We start from the raw sequence: 21,598 nt of genomic DNA, 5'->3' as shown, positions 1-21,598 counted from the left end.
AATTGGAGTAATGGCAGCAGTTTTGAAAGATGTAGGGACAGTTCCAGTGGTGAGAGAGGAGTGGATGATGGCAGAAATGAGGGGGACCAGAGAGGGAAGGCAGGCTTTAACAAGTTGTGTGGGGAGGGGGTCCAGTTGACAAGTGGATGGCTTGGATTTCTGAACGAGTTCTTTGATTTCTGAGAGAGTGGGGAGAAGGAAGGATGAGAATGAGTGTGTGGATGGGTGAAAGTTGGCTGAGATGCTGAGGTGAGGATTTGGCCCTAGGTGCTGGTGGATATTCTTGATTTTTGCAGTGAAAAAAGACATAATGGAGTTGCAGAAGGAGGTTGTGTATAAGTGAGGGGGGAGAGAGTCCTTGGGTTGGGTGATATTGTTGAGCAGGGAGAACAGTGACTTGGAGTTTCCTTTATTTGCATCGATGATACTGGAGTAGTAGTGGGTTTAGGTGGTGGCAATGGAGTCCTTATAATGTAAAATAGGGTTATTGTACATTTCTTTGTGAATAGTGAGACCAGTTTTTCTATGGAGTCGTTCAAGTTGCCGACCTTTGACTTTCATGAGACGAAGATCAGGGGTGAACCAAGGGGCGGAGACGGAAAAAGAAACAGATCTGGTTTTTAACGGAGCAAGAGAATTAAAAATATTATGAAGTCCAGTATTGTAATGAGAAACCAGATCATCAGGGGTGGACAGATTGTGGATGTCAGGGAGGCAGAAGGAGTGGATACTTGATGTGAGAGTGGCAGGGTTGATGTTCTTTATATTCCGGAATGAAATGAGGCATGGTGTTTCAGAGGTTGGGCTGTTGCCATGTCTCGGTTAAACAAAGAAAGTCTAGCTTACGGTCTGTGATGAGGTCCTGGATGAGATGTCCCTTGCTTGTCAGTGAGCGCATGTTGAGTAGAGCGAAGTTGAGTGAGGTGTTGTCGCAGCTGGTGGTGGTGTTAGCCGACGAGGCTAGGCAGGTTAACACGCTGTGGTCGACAACCGCGCTGGTGGAGCGTGGAGGGCGTCGAGAGCTGGACCAGATGGACTTTATTGTTGTTGAGCTGTTATAGTGGAAATTCCGGCAGGACCCTCGGTGAATGTATCTCCGGCGGGGCTGGAAGGTGATGTCCGGGTGAAGGTGGAGTGCCTCAGGCGCAGGTCCAGGTCCGGACGTAGTGCCAGTAAATCGTAGAAAATTTCCAAATGAAGGCAATTACAAGGTCCGATTAGGTTATAAAAACTATTAAATAAGTCAAAAGGTCTGGAAAGTTGAAAAAAAAATATTAAAAGTTAGAAAGTTAGGTTACCGGCGAGCAGCAGCAGCAAGTTGCGCCAGCGTTCACTCTTGTTGCCATGGTAATGTAGTCCTTCGCTTGCTTTAATCTCCTCTTCAGCTCATGTTGCACACACCTGAGCTTCTCCCTGTCTCCATCCCTGAAGGCCTCCTCTTTCTGGTTTTCTGGTTGTAGAGTGTCAAATCCTCCACACCAGACACGTTAAAAACAAATTCTCTGCTTTGGAAAATAAATCTGTACGCTCACTATTTTCAAAACCTAAAGAAGAATATGTGCTTGTAATGTTACTAGCATATCAATTAATACATATACAACTGCAAGATTAAAAATACACTTTAAATGGCCACTTTAAAACCTTCTTGGGTTATGTTGTTTACAGTCCCACAGCATTAACTGGTAAATCAAATAAAGGTAATTAATTCATAAAGTAAATAACGATATAAAATGGAATGCATTTGTTTTTTGCTCTAACACCAATCTCACCACATGATGGCAATACTTCACCTTGATGCTGTCTCCATGCTAGACAATTACTAGACCTTAAATGTGCAGTGCAGAACGAGGGCAATCTAAAATCTCTGAGGGTAAACATACAGATCTTTTTTTTCTTTTTTTTCACCTCTGGTGTTACAGTTTTCATTTTAAAATGAGAGCTTAAAATTCAGGTGCATTGCTTAAGTATAAATTGATGATCAACTTGCCTGCAGTTTTCTGTGAGTTTATCACCTCTTCATCCACATGGAGTTGAAATTCAAATTAGAAAAATGTCGAGGACTGTGTAATTTAAGATTGAGATGGACTGGCAGAGACAAAGAAAAGAGCATTACACATAGAATGTTCATAACATCCAAAGAAATAAAATGTCATTGTACCAGCCACACTAAGTGATCAACCAAATGGCACTCACAGCAATGACAGCACAACCATCTTACTTTAGACAGTTTTTGGTCTTAATTTGGCATTTTAGTGAAGCTATCCATTTTGTAAGTAATATCTCAGACGATGGGAGTGCAGCATTTCACAGCACACTTTTCACTATTTGTATAGTGATGTATGTTTCAAACTGAGATTGATTTGATTCGATTTTATATTTAGTCAATGCTGAATTATGGTTTATAGCTGATTCATGTTTTAATGTGACTTTTACAGTTTTAACCTCAGTGTGTAATCTGTCTGACTTGCTTCTGATTAGAATAAGAACTTCTGTGTCTCCCAGGAGGGCCAGCTGTGAATAACTGTAACAGAGAAACAGCCAATAGGAAGGCAGCTTTTTGCTTCATTTTTTTTATTCTAATTCCACAAAGGACAGGGTTCAAATCCCCGTTGAGGCATAATCAAATTTGAGATAAAATGAGTGGAAAGCATTTTTGTATTGAGCTCAATTTGTATTGAATTTAAATTGTGGCGACAGGCCATTGAGCTGGCTCTCATGAGCTGGCCATTAATCATTTTCATCTGTTGTGTGATTGCAAATTTGCCTCTTTCAAATGACTTGTGTGGTGCAATGTTAAATCATGCAGGGGAAATTTGTAAGAGGAGGTGGCCTTTTAGCAGAAACCAAAGATACTGGGTTGAATTGATTTAATGTGTGCGTATTTGTTTGTGACTGTGTTCTGTGTGATTCTACAAACTCATATATACTTGGAGAGATTATTCTTTTCGAGTAACATTCTTTTGAGGGTCCATTAACTTTTAAAACATTGACTGCAACGGTAAAACATAAACAAGTATTATTTTTTATTCATTATTAACTGTTATTATTATTATCAACAATGAGCTAATGGACACATGAATTTCCCCGAGGGAATAAATAAAGTATCTATCTATCTATCTATCTATCTATCTATCTATCTATCTATCTATCTATCTATCTATCTATCTATCTATCTATCTATCTATCTATCTATCTAGTGTCTAGTTTAAAGTTATAATCAATCTGCTTTTATCTGTGTTAATGTAAAGTTCAGTTTCAGTCAGTTCATTTGGTACAACACATACTATGGTATATCACCCCCCCACATGGCCTGACTGAACAGACACAATCATAACATTACAGTTCTACTAATGGAAATGTGGTTGTCTTTGTTAGTCAGACACAATTTAAAGGGTTACCATGAAACTTTGTAAAGACATTTGAGGTTCCCAGAGGATGAACCCTAATAAGTGATTTCCTGACACCAGTACGTCAAAATTTTAGTCTCATAAACACGTTGGTTTATGACTACATACATGCAAAAATGAATGACGTACCCCTTAACTTCAGCTGTAATTTGTGTTTGGTGCTTATTAGCAAATATTAGCTAAGATTGTTTAAATGACAAACATTATACCTTCTTTACATCAGCATGTTAACATTGTCATTGTGATCATATTAGCATGCGGGTGTTAGCATTTATCCTCAATACAGCCTCACAAAGCTGCTAGCATGGTTGTAGACTCTTAGGACATGTCTACACAGAAAGTCATTAAGCCTTGTGTGTATACATCATCGGGAGTTCAGGTGCGTTTGCATACTGATTTGGAGATTTTCCTCCAACCATGTTTAAGTATGAATTTTACCACATGCATGAAATTATCACTGAGGCTTAACCATCACCAGGGTCTCATAAATTAGTAGTGAATTAGTAGAAATCAGATTGGTGAACGTTAACTACAACAATGAAACACGTCTTTGCTCCTCTGTGTCTGCTGGGATCTCTTCTGCGTGCCTTGACTCAATGCCCTGTCCACACCTCAGAGTTTCAGCTGGAAGGAGATTATTTGATAGGTGGACTTTCTGATATTCATCATTTCAGTAAGCCTCTTTATCATGACAGACCAGAAGCCATCGACTGATTTAATAAGATTTTCTAAAACCACACTGAGATAAGTGAGTTTTACCAAACTCCTACCACACAGACACACTGAATTTTCCATTTCCATTTTTCCATTTCCATTTCCATTATCCTCATCCTCATTTCAGTCAACGATTTGATCCACACAAGCAACAAGGACATAAGTCCAATGTGTCCAAAGTGATAGCAGTGGTTGGTTACAAGTACCCAGGCCCTGACTGTAGCCGCACTGTTCATGGTGGATCTCATTTCTATGGTAAGTTTGCCAATTATTGTGTTTAAATGTTTTTTTCTGAAAATATATCAAGTGATTAAAAACAAACATATCAGTGTAGTTATCATTTAAATGTTTTATCTCTACAGACAGAGGAATAGTTTTGCTTCGGGCCCATATCACACACACACACACACACACACACACACACACACACACACACACACACACACAAGATTTTTTGATTTTAAAATTACAGATACAATTAGCTGTATGTCCCTTCATACTGGCTTTACTGGATCTCCTGTACTGTACACATGGAAAAAAGTTAGGAAGTGAGGAAAAGAAATCTCTGCGCTCAGTTGTTTCTACAATACTGAACTAAACATCATTTCATGAATAATACCAGATCAGAAATGCATAAGTGTTGTTATAAGTTCGATTTTTGCAACTGAATAACTAAATCCAAGAGGATATGCTTGGATATGCTTGAAATATGGATTCAAAAGGAATACAACTCTAAGATTCAATATACACTACACTTTAAATGTACATGTTAAAATCTTATTTGTTGTTAGGTCATGCGTTGTTTACAACCTTGCTATAAACAATAAATTTGGGATGGGGTTAGTACGTTAAGCCCCAATATAAATCCAGATATTATGGAGTTAAATAACAGTGTACTTGTATAACAGCAACATATTATGCGGTAACAGTGATTAAACAAAGAGAAATGGGATGTATGTTTTTGTCTTGCTGCAACACTGACCTCTCCACATGATGGCACCACTTCACTGTGATGCTGTATACATGCTAGACAACAGGCACACCCAATACCATATACTTGGATGGACTTCAGTTTCCTCAGATGTCAGCACTTACTTTTATAAGGCATAGCTTTGTCTATAATGGCAAATAGTAATATAGTGTAACAGTTACAGGCCAGGTCCTCCATGATTGTCATTTTTGTATTGAGCTCAATATTATGATGTAGGATTATTAAGATGTGTTTTTAAGATATTAAGACTTATGTGCAAAAAATATTGTAAAGTTTTTAATTGTTGTATGTAATGTAGATTTCTGTTCAGTTAAAATAGTTTTTTTATTTTATTTTTATTTAGAGTCAGTATACAAAAAATGATTTTCTACAACAATAAATTGTTCACAAAAAATGCGACCAATGTCAATATGGTTAATATACAGGTAAAAACACAAAACAGTTGTTTTTTTTTACTTTTTCTATTATCGCTGTAAAACTAAAACATGCCTAAAAAATAGAGGAACACGACGCATAAAAGATAAGATTTAGGGCAAACGAGAAAACTATTTACTTATTTTCTCATACCATTTCAACAAATGTGGAAACATGTTAATTTCTAGGTGTAGCAGGCATCTGGCCTACCGCAGCTTTGTGAGCTGGGTATGGGGATATTTGGGCGAGTGGCTAGTGATACCATCCTGTGCTGTGGTTCCGATCATCCAGGAGTTGCCTGGTGTGCAGGGACAGTATGTCGGCTTCCGACCTCCTCTGGATGAATGAAGAAGGATACTGCCTCTCTCTCGCGTCAGGCCATACAATGTCAGCACAGAGTGGTGGTGGGATGGAATCTGCACCAGCTCTGCAGCAAATGTGGACATTGGTAAAAACAATCAAGTTGTCAGAAGCTTCTGTACTTAGACTGGAGTTTAAAAAAAAACCTTTTACACAAAGACATTTTTACATTTTTACAGTACCTATGTGACTGTTGGTTTGAGCTGCATTAATGTAAATAATTTTAACTCTAGTCTTTTCATTTTATCTAAATAAATATTCTATTCTTAACATAATTGGGGGTTTTCTTGAGCTCTTGGACTGAGTATTTGACTTTAATTCTTCTTCAGATCTCCTCTTCTCCTCTATACCAAAAAAGTTCAAGAATTAACAGCTGCCATGTTGCACATTTTCTGAAATGCAGGGACCTATATACAATTTATGCATTTGGGAATAGATGCATACAAAGGTGCAGTCTGAACGTAATCATCCATGAAGTGTTCTATAAATATAACTGATGATGCTTCATACCACCTGGTCGATTATGACAAAATCCCAGTAATGGCCTCATCCCTGTCAGGCCTCTCATACTGGGCGCACAGGGGTTTTGGGCTGGTCAGCTGGTCCAGCTCTGCAGTGAATCAGCCAGGGTCATTGAGCACCTGACTGAAGAGGAGCTGGAGCAGGTTTTCCACGTGGACTGTTGTACAGGAGCTGACATTATTTTGTGACTTGGATAGTTCAATGAGATCATGTCACAGATGTGAGGACACAGTTTTATAAAATGAATAAATAAGTATAGTCTTCTACCAAATGTTGACTTTGTCTGCAATGCCTGGATGGAGTATTTCCCCTTCTTATACTTATATTTAAGTATTTGATTTTGTATAATGGGGCTCCATCTTTGGTCATCAGCTGACCTCTTGTAGCATTTTCATTGAAATGCATAGAAGTCAGATATAACCTGTGATACATTATATTGACACTGTAATTGCTGTCAAAATGGGTTTCATTGGAGTAATCACAATCTTTGCATTAAAAATAAAATAGGAATCATGCTTACCTGCATAGCATTCCATGGTACGAGAAGACCACATTTCTGGGGGCAAACCGCAGAATCAAACCCTCGATGGCTGACGTCTGATGTGTAGAAGTAAGTTTTGCTACATCTTTCGTCAGACATCATCATGGAATGATTTCTTCTTGAACAACCACAAAATAATGTAGTTTTCAGTCAGAATTATTCTATTATATAGACTTGGAGTAATGTTTGCCCAAACTCTATTTCTTCAACATGCCCGAGCCATATAAATGTCCTGTTAGCATCCTGCATCATATAACTTAGTTGACCTTGTTATGACTATTACTATAACCATCCACACGTTCCATTGTACAACATTTGGACCTGTGCGTGATGCTATCTTTCACTATAACATCTATAATACAGCAGATTTGTTCGGACACAGTCAACAGATAAAACACAAAAAAATAAAAGTTATCGGTTGACCCACATGCTGGCTCGTACTGGCGGTGGCCCCAGGGTAAACAGATGGAATAGGATTGGGCTTCAGTTTAAGTTTTGTTTATGTGTAAAATCTTCAAAATAGTGCTCTGGAAAATGGTTGGTGTAAACATGAATTTTCTCTGCAAGTTTGGCTAGGACATTCAAATTTTTCCAAATAAATTGCACCCATTTTAAAATCCTTGTGTTGCAAACAAAAACCGAACACATCTCTGCCATCATTGAAAAGTTGTGGAACATATGTTGCAAAATGCAGATATAGGCTAATTACCTGGCTCCATCTGACAACCCTTGTTTTGCCATTGCCTTATACTAATGATGTGTAAAGCCCCACCCCACAAGTTGATGTGATTGGTCCTTAGTACCAAAGGTGGACAAAGTACACAACTCCATTACTTGAGTGAAAGTACACATATTACTCCAATACAAGTGAAAGTTGTTCAGTTAAGTTTTTACTTGAGTTAAAGTACTAGAGTGATTTTTGTCAACGCTTTGTTGTGTTGTTCCACTGTGTATTTACAGAACCTAATGACCCTGACACAACCTACTGAAGCACTGACTTACTGTAGAACTTGTAATATAAACAGCTTGTAGAATATGCTACAAACTGTAGAAATGGCCATAAAAACACAACTGAATCAACAAAAGTACAGCCATTGTTGTTGCAAACATTTCAAACAAAAGGAATCTTTCTTTATCTCTAAAATTTCAAACATCGTTAGACCTGCCACTGCCAGGTTCAAACTGAGCTGTTCAAAAATGCCAATGCATCAAGAAACAAAACTGACAGTGTAGATGTTGGCTGTGATTGGTTTTTCCTCTGTGATCAACACAATGTATGGTCTTTCACATTTTAAAAATAAAATAAAATTCAGTCCACTAACTAAAAGCTGCTTCAAAGTAAGAGTACTTCATAGAAATGTAGTGGAGTCAAAAGTACAATATTTTTCTTTTAAGTGTAGTGGAGTAAAAGTCAGAAGTTTCCAGCACAGTACTCTGGGCTATCACAATCAATAGGTTATCACATTGCTTAGTCTCCCTGAGAAAGCTTATGCCAGGACAACTATCAAAGTCCTAACAACTATCAAAGTTGTATGCAGGAGGAGCCATATGGATTCCATCTTCGCCAAGGAACCCTTACATATATGTTGTGGACTTGGAAAAGGTTAACAGTCATGCCTCAAACCATCCAGTCCTTACGTAATCAGAGTGTTCAAGCACATTTTGAGTGTGTTGGTCTCCACCCTGTCCCCTGTCACCAAGTTTGTTTGTGATTTTCATGGATAGAATGGAATGTTTGCAAGTGAGGGTGAAATGGAGAGAGAGATCGACAGATGGATTAGTGCAATGACAGCAGTAATGTGAGCAACTGTTGTGGTGAAGAGTAAGTCGAGTCTGAAACCAAAGCTCTTGTATTAAGCCGCTTTCTAATTTACTCAGCTGACCTGTGGCTGAGGCTGAATACAGTGCGCTCCATGGGTGCGCTTGTGCATAGGAATATGGTAGTTCAGCAGTTGAAAAAGTGTAGTGCCAAAAGAAACTTCTGTTTTCAAGGGAAGATATACAGCTGAAAATATTCTAGATGAAGAATACATTTAAATGGATATTGAATTGTTTCGGTGGGCGTTTTTTCTCATGGCCCCCGTGCACAGTAACATATCGCTCTGTTAGTCTGCCGGGTCCTGGGAGCGCTACTCTGGGTAATGTAACCACTATTCATGAGTACTGAGTACTTCATGAGAACTATCCCTTTAAAGACAGGGTGAGGACCACAGATATCTGGAGGGAGCTCAGAGTAGAGCTTCTGCTCCGTCATGTTGGAAGGAGCCAGTTGAGATGGTTGGGATCTGATGAGGATGTCTCCTGAACACTTTCAAGGTTTCTGGGCATGTCCAACTGGTATAAGACCCCAGGGTAAACCCAGAACATACTTGAGAGATTATATATCTTATGTGGCTTGGGAAGGCCTCATGATTTCCCCAGGAGGATATGGAAAATATTGCTGGGGAGAGAGACCTCTGAATCACTTTGCTTAGCCTGCTGCCACCATGACCCAGCCTTGGATAAGCGATGGAAACAGATGGTTGGATATAAACAGACAAAGAAAAAAGGCATTCCAGCAAGAAAGTAAAACTTGCATCATAATATCCAAGAAGATCACAATAATTACTATATAGCACTAAATACTACTGTGAAATGCTTCACCCACTGTACTGTCAAACTTTCTTAATACCATAAATTCTTAGCATAGAATATGAAAATGTTTCAGACACGTCTGTTTTATGGTGATTGGGTCTTTTCTGAAAAATAAACCATAAATGTAAATACTGGATATGAAACAATGTGGTGTTTTAATGACGATATTTTGTCTTAATGCTGAGTCATGGCAGCAGCTGATTCACCTGTTCTAACTTTACTGTGCAATCTGTCTCATTAAATGAGAGCCTATCCCTTCCTGCCAAGCAGAACAAGGAGTCCTTCCGCCCTTCCACCAAGAGGTTGCGTGAATTCAAATTCTGGTGAGAGTCCTGGCTATTTATCACCATCAATCTGATGAGTGACTGCAAATTTTCCTCTTTCAAATTGCCCGTGGGATCCAATGTTAAATTGTGTAGGGATCATTTGTAAGAGGGCGTGATCTTTTAGCCTTAATCTAAGACAGGTGAATAGCATTAAAGTCTTTCCATAGTTATAAAAATGTATTGAGAAAGAAAAACTTGCTGAGGATTTTCAAATTTGATGCCTTTGGCTACATTGTGGTCTTCCTTTTAAATATGGGTGATAGACCCTTTTTAACATTTTGGAGTATACTGTTGTTGATTGGACAGCATGACACCAAGTTGTGATTTGGATAATTAGTATTTCATTTCATCATTTCAGTTGTGTTTCATTATTGTTATTTTCATTTACTTACAGTATATTCTCTGACATTTTTTCTTATTTTTTTTCTAAAATGAATGTAATTCCTTGAAACCGTGGGGATGGTATGCCAAATGTGTAAAAAAAACAAAAAAAAACAGGAAGCTGTCTCCAAGATTTTTTAAAACATACTTATACAGTAGATATATTTTCAATGTTTGTCATTATTTTTTTGCCATCCCAATATTTGTCACACAGTGAATTTAAAAACTAAAGTAAATTTTTTGTCGTACTGGCTAAAGGAGCTAGAGGAGGAGAAAGAAGAATTGTCACACTTATTCATCACTCATAGAGGCATTAAACTTGCTTGCTAATGAAGGTTATTAAACCCTGCAAGTATACATCACAGGCAGTCTGTGCAGCAATAAAGGTGCGTTTGCATACTGATTTGTGAATTTTCCTCCAACCGTGTATAGGTATGAATTTCATTCCCACATGCATGGAAATGATCACTGAGGCTTAACCATCACCATGCAGTGTCTCATAAATAAGTAAAGGCAGAGGGAAATCTCAGTATAGTCAGATCAGTCACATCAGATTGGTTAACTGTAACTACAACAATGAAACACGTCTTTGCTCCTCTGTGTCTGCTGGGATCTCTTCTGCGTGCCTTGACTCAATGCCCTGTCCACACCTCAGAGTTTCAGCTGGAAGGAGATTATTTGATAGGTGGACTTTTTGATGTTCATCATGTCGATGGCCCTGTTCATCATGACAGACCAGAAACCATCGACTGCGCCAGGTGAGTCTTATAAAAAATCTTGGTGGATGCCATGATGAAACTAATTAAGAACACAAAATGATATTATTATGACATTATATATTATAAGAGTAGCTTTGCTTTGTAGCAAAAAACAATCCAGTCAATTGCTACATGATCAAAGTTGCTCCATAACATTACAGCTGGAGTAGGTAATGTTTTTCAGAAACACTTTTTATGATATTTCTTTAATTTCTCTTAATATCCCAATAGCAATGAATAAATTAAATGCTCTGACAATAAACAGAAAAGCTGTGACTGTGTCAGTCACAGGGCTGTAAAACTCCAGCAAATCACTGCGTTCAGCCCAGATGCAATGTACTCTGGCTGTGCACTCACACTTACTGCTGCATGACCGACACTCACCTCTGCTTATAATCAACAGTAAATATATTTTGTATGGCAATGATACATTGTGTATATATCTTATATTGTTAATAGCATTTTGGTAATGATATATATATATATATATATATATATATATGTTTATGTCCATAATAATACAATAGACAAGTTACATACCACATTGGATTATAATTTTTTGTGTAGCATAGAAAGAGATACTAAATAAAACAACGTCATTGTTTATGCTGTAAGTGTAAGCAAAGCGCATGTATCATTTTAAAGATTTTATAATAAAAAAAAGTCTGAACAGATTGTGCATATAAATAAGAATGCTAAATAATGAAATGCAAATTGAAATATTTACATATGTATAAAAAGAAAAAAAATGACAGTGAAAAGTTTGGACACACTCCGTATATGATTCCATGTGTGGCAGCATGGAAACGCAGGAGTTGTGATGTTGTGGTGTCCGTTCCACATCTGTGGACATTTCTGGCTGATGCAGCAGGTAGGATGACCTGTAACTGGAAGGCCTGGGTGAAGAGCATCTGCTGATGTCATTTGTAACATATCAAACAACAGATAACAAACATGATTAGTTGTTATTACAGAACAGAGCTTTATTGAATTTTGTACTAGTAGTATAGCTAACTTAGTATTAGTAGTGTAACTTTGTTGATGTCTCTAGCTTTGCCTGATATACAACCTTACTGCAGGTGGCTACCAGCTAGCCAGCGACAAGTCATTGCATCTAATTGTATTTCCAACAGCAAATTACCAAACATACTAGCTTGACAGCATTGAGTACGAGCAACAGTCATGTTGGTTGTTTACATTCATTATGGTAATCTTATATGTTTTATTACCTGTGAATGAATCACAACGACAATCACTGCTCCGTTCTGCTCCGCCCCCCTCTCTCTCCCGTCCACTCCAGCAGTGCGTGTGTGTGTTTTAGGGGAGTGGCCTTGGAGGGATGCCTGAAGGGAGGGGGTGGGAGTTTTTTGGTTGGATACTTTCAAAATCTAGCTAATTTAGGCTAACATCTAACACAACAGATTACTTACTCCAGTCTTAAGTCTGAATTTATTCCTTGTTCAATAAAATGGCCTTGTAGCATCCATATCTCTACAAGGGAACAAGAGTGATAGTGATATTTGAACCTGTAGAAATAGTATTGTTTGAAGCCCTCCAGCAAAACTGTTGCAAATAATAGGTTTTCACGCTTGACAATTTAAAATTTTTAACCCTTCTCTCCTGCTGTCCTTTCTCTGTCCTCAGTCAACCCTTAATTCTGTCAAGTTATCGGAGGTTTCAGCTGATGAGATTCTCTGTAGAGGAAATCAACAACTCTACCAACCTACTGCCAAATGTATCTCTTGGCTATGAGATATTTGACCACTGCTCAGATATACAGAACTTTCCAGGTATTTTCAACCTCATTTCTGTCAATGGCTTGATCCAACCTTGGGGTGAACCACACAAACAACATGGACATGAGTCCAATGTGTCCAGAGTGATAGCAGTGGTCGGTCCTTTTTCAAGCACTCAGGCCCTGACTGTAGCCCCACTACTAATGGCGGATCTCATTCCTATGGTAAGCCTCTACCCCACCCCCCATAATACTGTCTTATATCAGTACAGTTCAGTATTATTGTCGTTTATTTCATTTGAAACAGCTTGCTCTATGTATTCTCTTTCAACAGGTCAATTATGGATCTTCTAGTTCTATTTTTTCAAAAACATTAAAATTTCCATCTTTCCTGAGAACAGTGCATCCCAATAAGGACATGATAGAAGTGATTGTTAACATCATACTTCACTTCAACTGGCGCTGGGTTGCTTTCCTTAATAGTGATGATGAATTTGGCATTGATGGACGGGAATTGTTCATCAAGAGGATTAAGGACACTGAGATCTGCCTGGCGTACACCAAAGGTCTCAATGACAATACAAATTACTCCAAAATATTCAGACAGATAGAGGCACAGAGGGTAAATATCATTATTGTTTTTGTTCCTAAAATGACTGCTGAACCTCTCATCGAGTCAGCAATACAACTAAATGTCACCAACAAAGTGTGGATAGCAGGAGATGCCTGGTCCTTAAACAAGAAGCTCCCCAAGGAGAAAGGAATCAGAAATATTGGAACTGTACTTGGGGTGTCTCAGTCAGTAGTGATGATACCTGGTTTTAGTGATTTTATCTATTCTTCTAAAAGCCAGACTCACTGTGAAAATGCAGGACAGCAGTTTTGTAATCAGTTTTGCAACTGCAGTAATCTGAGTGCAGAGGATATCATTTCTATGGACCCATCTTTCTCTTTTCCTGTTTATTCTGCTGTATATTCCATCGCTAATGCCATACACAGTGTCTTGCAATGTGGAGCTGGCACATGTAATGACAATATTACAGTGAACCCACAAATGGTAAGTACACAAATTTGTATTTCAATTTATGTAATTCAGTCTCAATATAGATGCATATGTACAAGTTCACTGTTGTGATGTAGAACATGCAAAAAAAAGAAAGAAATATTATTTAACAATCTGTTTAATATGCATATACAGTTTTCATTGTGAACACATGCAAGTAATGGTCGTCTGTGTGTGTGTGTCTACATCAGGTTCTAGCAGAGCTGAAGAAGTCAAACTTTACACTTTTAAATCAAAGTATTCAGTTTGATGAGAATGGTGACCCCAAGTTTGGACCCTATTCTATAATTTTCTGGAACCACAGCGGTGATGCAGAGGAGATCGGCTTTTATCATTTTCACGCATTGGTGAAATTCTTCATCAACAACACCAAAATTCATTGGTACACAAACGGAGAAGTACGTTGACTTTTCCTTAATACAATATGCGTAGTATAATGTGTTGTATAAAACTGTGAATCAAGTGTTTTATGTTTTATACAGTATGTGGTGCTAAAAAAAAAATTATTTCATTACTCTCACTTACTAGTCTCTACCCTTCAGTATTTGATTTGCTGCTTAACAATTGTGTTGTACAGGCACCTACTTCACTATGTTCCCCAGAATGTCCTGTGGGACATGCAAAAAAGCAAGATGGGATCCACAAATGCTGCTTCATATGTGAAATCTGTCTGAATGGAACTTACATCAACGGCACAGGTAAATTATTACACATAAAGACAAGAAACTTAAATTGCTGCATTGCAGTTGTATGCCTCTGCCATCCAGCCAACTTCCAGGAAATATGGTCACAATCTTCCCCTCCCACGTTACACAATTGAACAATGGCCAGAAGTATTTTTGCAGAACATTATGATGTCACAGTGAAATTGACCTTTGAACCTTTGGATATGAAATGTCATCACTTCATCATTTTATTCATTCATTATAATTAGCATATACAGTACATTTTTGAGTTATGGCCAAAAACGTGTTTTGTGATGTCACAGTGACCTTGACCTTTGACCACCAAATTCCAATCAGTTCATCCTTATGTCCAAGTGAAAGTGAAGTGAAGTTTATGCCAGATCTAATAAAATTCCCTCCGGGTGTTTGCTGATTTATCGAATTCATAACAACGTGGGGTCACTGTGACCCTGAACTTTGACCTCTGGCCACAAAAACCTAACCAGTTCATCTTTTTTGGGGGGGATTTATGTCTTTAATGGGATAGGGTCAGTGAGAGATAGGCAGGGAACATGGTAGGGGATACACACAGCAAAGGGCTCGGGCTGGATTTGCACCCAGGCTGCTGTGGTAAGGACTGAGCCTATTTGGAACGTGCTCAACCAGGTGAGCCACCAGGGCGCCCCCTAATCACTTCATCTTTGAGTCCAAGTGAATGCTTGTGCCAAATCTGAAGAAATTCTCTCAAGGTGGTCTGGAGACACCACATTCAAGAGGCCAAAAATGTATTTTGTGAAGTCCCAGTGACCTTTGACCACTAAAAATCTTATCAGTTCATTCTTGAGTCCAAATGGACGTTTATGCCAAATTTAAAAGTGAAGGTGAAGGTCCAGAGATATTGCTTTCACGAGAATGGACGGATGGACTGACAACCCAAAGACATAATGCCTCCAGCCCCGGCTGTTGATGACATGGAGGTTAATTACAGATAGATGATAAGTTTTTTTCAGTAACAGTAATTTCTATAAATTATGTAGAACAATTTTTTAAAGATTCACTATTGTCTTCAACAACAGAATTAACCAATTTCCTGTGGTGAAATAAATTATAAATGCTGTTACAATTTTCTCTAGGATGGTTACTACTATGGTTACTGCTACAGTTAAAGGTGTAATGTGTTCCTTATGATTTTGAATACTTGTAATCCTTGTAATACAAACAGTATGTTTGTATTTACCTATGAAAATATGAAGACAAGGGGATAGTGCATGACACATGGGTATCAGGCTACAGCAGCATGAAGAAGGTATGATGACATCATCACAAAGGCAGAATCAGAAAATAAGGTTTATTGCCAGGTAGGTTTTTACTTACAAGATATTTGGCTTGGTGTTTGGTGCATTATATTTATTATATATATTTAAATCCCTGCTGAACAGACTGTGCAAAAGATCACAGTAGAGACAATATCTGTTCTGTGCAGGAATAATACTCCAAGGTGTTACTGTAATGTGGTTGTTGATGATTGATGAGGCCAGACACAGAAGAAAAGGCAGGTGCTGGTCCATCACTGGGGAGGAATAGACAGAAATTCTGATCCTGATACAGACAAACATGTGATAGGACAATTTTCTTTAGATCATACAAACATATTAGGTCTGTTGTTGAATATGCTAAAATTAATACAGTATTAGACAGTGGTATAACCATGGTATAAATATTCATTATTCTGAATCAGCAGTATGAACATGTATACACTGTGGCTCTGATATAATCACAGTGGTATAGACAAGTGGTGCAGAGTGGAGCAGGTTGACAGCTGAGGGGAAGAAGCAGATCCTGAACCTGCTGTTTCTGGATCAAACAGTCTCTTTGTCTGACTTGTAAAAGAAAAGTTACTGATGCATCTAGCTGGACAACAGCCACAGGAACAAGCTAAATTGTACAAAATCACTAGAACGTCAACATCATACATTTGTACCACTTGAAGTGTTTGTCAGTACGGTTTGTCATTAGTTGCCCTGATAATTTTTGCTACAGACTAACATTAGATGTTACTCACCAGTCTAAAAGAAAATTTGCAGCTTGGCAGCAAACCGCATCTCTTAACCTGGACCTGTCTCCAGCGGTGGGAAGACACAGCAGGATTTACTCGTGTTTTCTTCTTTTCTTTGCCCTTAAACGTGGATTCTTGTCAGAGTGGTCCTTCGGGATGGAGATAAAGATCACTTTCTAGGAGCTTCAGCTATCTCTGCGTTTCTGTGATGCTAGTCGGGATGAAGAGTCAGGAGTTTTTTTTTTTAGTCAGGCGTTGTAGTGTAACTTCAAGCTCTGGAGGAAGCTCTTCTTCTTCGTGGGACTGAGGGCAGACTAGATGCTACACTGACTCACACAACATCTAGTGTCATAAAGTGGTATTACAACACGGTCCGGGACGTGGCTAGTTGGTTAGCATGCTCATTTCAGTAGATAACTCTGAAATACAATTGATGGTGGTCTTGTCTGTGGCTCCTTCACATACTGTTTGTAGTGTTAATTCATTTTTTGAACATTTTAAACTAAAATTCTGGCCAGATCTTACACATTTCACCTTCAAAGCAAGCTTATTTTTTTTTAAGGAAGAGCTCATTTTAGGAGAGCATAACAGTTTCACAGATCAAACATCTAATGCTGCTTCCTCAACTGTTTGACTTGTCTTTACCTCTTTTGATCTCTCTTTTGGTCTGTTTTTATTTTTCAAAATTTAATCTTAACTTTTCTGACAAATTGTCCCTCTCCCATGTGAAACAGAGGATCCCTACAAGTGCATCGACTGTAAGGAGACAGAATGGTCTCTTCCTCAACTGTTTGACTTGTCTTTACCTCTTTTGATCTCTCTTTTGGTCTGTTTTTATTTTTCAAAATTTAATCTTAACTTTTCTGACAAATTGTCCCTCTCCCATGTGAAACAGAGGATCCCTACAAGTGCATCGACTGTAAGGAGACAGAATGGTCTGCAGAAGGAAGTACATCATGCAATCTGCGGGTGGTGGAGTACACCCCATTCACAGACAGTGAGGCTATACTGATCATGGTCGGGGCCTGGGCCCTGGTGGGCCTCACACTAGCCATGTCTGTTCTCTTTGCCATCAACTACAACACCCCTATTGTCAGATCTGCTGGGGGACCCATGTGCTTCCTAATTTTAGGCTGCCTCAGTCTGTGTAGTCTTAGTGTGTTCTTTTACTTTGATAAGCCAACAGTTTCTTTCTGTATCTTAAGGCTCTTACCATTCATTTTGTTCTACACTGTCTGTCTGGCATGTTTTGTTGTGCGATCCTTTCAAATTGTTTGCGTTTTCAAAATGGCTGCCAAGTTCCCCAAGCTCTACAGTTGGTGGATAAAATATCATGGACAATGGCTGGTCATCACTGGGGCTTTTGTTATTCAGGCACTCTTTCTTCTCATTGGCTATTCTTGTGGACCTCCCAAGCCCTACAATGAAACACGTTGGTACCCAGACAAAATAATACTGAGCTGTGACATGGGTCTGAAAGCAAACTCTGGTTCTGTGATTTTACTTTTGTCTTTGTGCTCCCTTTGCTTCATTTTCTCCTACATGGGAAAAGACCTCCCAAAAAATTACAATGAGGCCAAAGCAATAACATTCGGCCCTCCTTGTGATCCTCACCTGGAATCATCTTCTTCTCCGTGCACGTTGGCTTTACCGGTGGAAAGTACATCCAAAACTTCTAACGCTCTCTGCAGTACTCTCCAGTCTTTCTTCTCTTTCTGTTGTGGTATTTCCTCCCAAAATGTTACATCATTCATTTTTCAAGCCCACAGAAAACAACACAGCATTACTTCAAAGTCTCACTTCAGAATTACACAAAAACAATTAGCCAGTAGCTGCCACCAGTAAATACTGTGTCTCTAGTAGAAGAGAAAGCTGAAGTGCCTAAGGATTTCCTGACATGCTCTTGTACATACTTATCTATGTTGCGACGACAACCCCAAAAACATAATGCGTGTCTATTATAAAAAGATAAGCTCTTGACTGTCGCCGGCCGCGCGAGGCATAAAAATTTTGGCCTTTTAAAATAGTTGAAACTTCTTATCTCATTTACTTTTTCTTCAAGTTTCAGCTAATCTTTTTAAGATACAGATTACTATGTCGTTTTATGGGAGTGTATTGTTGGAATGTATTGCGAAGAACAACAATCAGAAATGAATTTAAAAAAAGAACCAATTACAAATGATCTACTAGAGAATTATAATTTAGAGAACTGTTAGTGAAAAGTCCCTATAAAGATAAGCGTTTTTACTAAAGATTCTAAGTAGCCTTTATATGGCTGATTGTGTCAACAATGTAGAATATTGCACTGCTCTGATTGTTAACTAATGCATCTTAAACAAACCATTTTTGGTGATACTGCTCAATTATGCAGACATTAATGGCGGTTTCCCTCCAAATTGTTGAGCCACTTAGCAAGCAAATTGAAGATTAAATAACAGTTATATGTCACTTCTTGCTAGACCTTTGTGGCCTTGCTAGACAAACATTTACATCATCCACACTTAGAATATATTCTTCAATAAGTAGGAGAAAAGTAGAAGAAATCTGTTACCTTCTTTGCAGTCTTTGGAAGTTCTTATTTCTAAGAATATGTGCTTGTAGTGTCATTAACATGGTATGGATTACATTATCATAACGTATGAGATAGCTGGGATTACATTATAAGAAATAAGATAGATATGATTGATAAATTATCGAATTATCAATGAACATGTGGTTGATGGTGAATTTCCGTGTACATGTACAACAGTCACATAACAATAAGAGTGATTAAATAAACAACATAATATGGAATTTGTATTTTCCTCTCTGTTCAATAGTTTTTGAGGTTGATGTTATACTAATCTCACCACATGATGGCACCACCTCACAGTGACAGCAGCTGGTAGGCACAGTCACAGCAGTTACAGTGGATATAAAGTCTACACAACCCTGTTAAAATGCCAGGTTTTTGTCATGGGAAAAAATGAGACCAAAAAAAATGAATGTGGTTGCATAAGTGTGCACACCATCTTATAACTGGGGATGAAGCTATGTTCAGAATTACATTCAAACTCATGTTAAATAATGGCCAGTACAAACATGCTATCAATTAAAGTGATTCTGGTGAATGACTGATTAACCCCAAATAAAGTTCAGCTGTTCTGTGGATTTTCCTGACACTTACTCAGTTGAATCTCACAGAGAAAGCCATGGTCCACAAAGAGCACAGACAGCATCAAAGGATCTCATTGTTGAGAGGTATCTGTCAGGAGAAGGGTACAAAAGAGTTTCCAAGGCATTAGATATACCATGGAACACAGTGAAGACAGTCATCAACAAGTGGAGAAAATATGGCAGTGACATTACCAAGAACTGGAAGATGTCAGGGATAAATCCACAGAACAGTGAACTTTATTTGGGGTTAATCAGTCATTCACCAGAATCACTTTAATTGATAGCATGTTTGTACTGGCCATTATTTAACATGAGTTTGAATGTAATTCTGAACATAGCTTCATCCCCAGTTATGAAGATGGTGTGCACACTTATAGCAACCACATCATGTTGTTTTTTTTTGGTCTCATTTTTCCCATGACAAAAACCATGGCATTCTTAACAGGGTTGTGTAGACTTTAATATCCACTGTAACTGCTGTGACTGGTAGCCTACCAGCTGCTGTCACTGTGTGAGGTGATGGTGCCATCATCGGGTGAGATTAAGTATAACATCAACCTCAAAACTATGAGAAGAGCAGAAGAGGAAAATACAAATTCCATATTATGTTGTTTATTTAATCACTCTTATTGTTATTGACTGTTTAAGTACATGTACAACGGAAATTCACCATCAACCACATGTATTTGATAATTCGATAATTTATCAAATCATATCTATCTTATTTCTTATAATGTAATCCCAGCTATCTCATACGTTATGATAAGATATAATCACATACATGTTAAATGACACTCAAGCACATTTCTTAAGAATAAGAACTTCCAAAGACTCGCAAAGAGGTAACAGATTCTTCTACTTTTCTCCTACTTATTGAAGAATATATTCTAAGTGTGGATGATATGTAAATGTTTGTCTAGCAAGGCCACAAAGGTCTAGCAAGAGTGACATATAACTGTGTATTTAATCTTCAATTTTGCTTGCTAAGTGGCTCAACAATATTTGGAGGGAAACCGCCATTAATGTCTGCATAATTGAGCAAGTATATAACCAAAAATGGTTGTTTAAGATGCATTAGTTAACACCATCAGAGCAGCTGCAATATTCAACATGTTGGAGAGATACAGCCATATAAAGGGCTACTTAGAATCTTTAGTAAAAACGCTTATTTTATAGGGACATTTCACGTACGAGATCCTAAATTACGATAATGTCCCTCTATTAGATCATTTGTATTGCGTTCTTGTTTTAAATTCATTTCTGATTGTTGTTCTTGCAATACATTCCACAAATACACTCCCATAAACAGACATAGTAATCTGTACTTAAAAAGAATTAGGCTGAAACTTGAAGAAAGAGAGTAAGTGAGTATAAGAAGTTTCACTCTATTTATAAAAGAGCCAAAATTTTTATGCCTCCCGGCCGGCGACAGTCAAGAGCTTATGCTTTTATAATTAGAAGCATTATGTTTTTGGGTTGTCGCTCGCGAACATTGATAAGTATGTACAAGAGCATGTCAAGGAAATCCTTAGGCACCTTCAGCTTTTCTTGTCTACAGAGACAAGTATTTACTGGTGGCGAGCTACTGGCATAATGTGTTTTTGTGTAATTCTGAATGATGACTTTGAGTATATGCTGTGTTGTTTTTGTGGGCTTGAAAAATGAATGATGTAACATTTTGGGAGGAAATTACCACAACAGAAAAGAGAAGAAAGACTGGAGAGTACTGCAGAGAGCGTTAGAAGTTTTGGATGTACTTTCCACCGGTAAAGCCAACGTGCACGGAGAAGAAGATGATTCCAGGTGAGGATCACAAGGAGGGCCGAATGTTATTGCTTGGCCTCATCTGTAAATTTTTTTGGAGGTCTTTTCCCA

General features: G+C 38.2%; 1 pseudogene; it reads left to right on the top strand.

Moving 5' to 3' along the window:
* Positions 1–10,866: 10,866 nt before the first annotated feature.
* Positions 10,867–18,399, top strand: LOC111219196 (annotated as a pseudogene).
* The last annotated feature ends 3,199 nt before the right edge of the window (positions 18,400–21,598 follow it).

This window comes from Seriola dumerili, unplaced genomic scaffold (assembly GCF_002260705.1).
Source record: "Seriola dumerili isolate Sdu_G_001 unplaced genomic scaffold, Sdu_1.0 BDQW01000056.1, whole genome shotgun sequence".
NCBI classification, from domain to species: domain Eukaryota; kingdom Metazoa; phylum Chordata; class Actinopteri; order Carangiformes; family Carangidae; genus Seriola; species Seriola dumerili.
The sequence above is the reverse complement of the archived record's forward strand: the minus strand, read 5'-3'. Positions and strand labels throughout refer to the sequence as shown.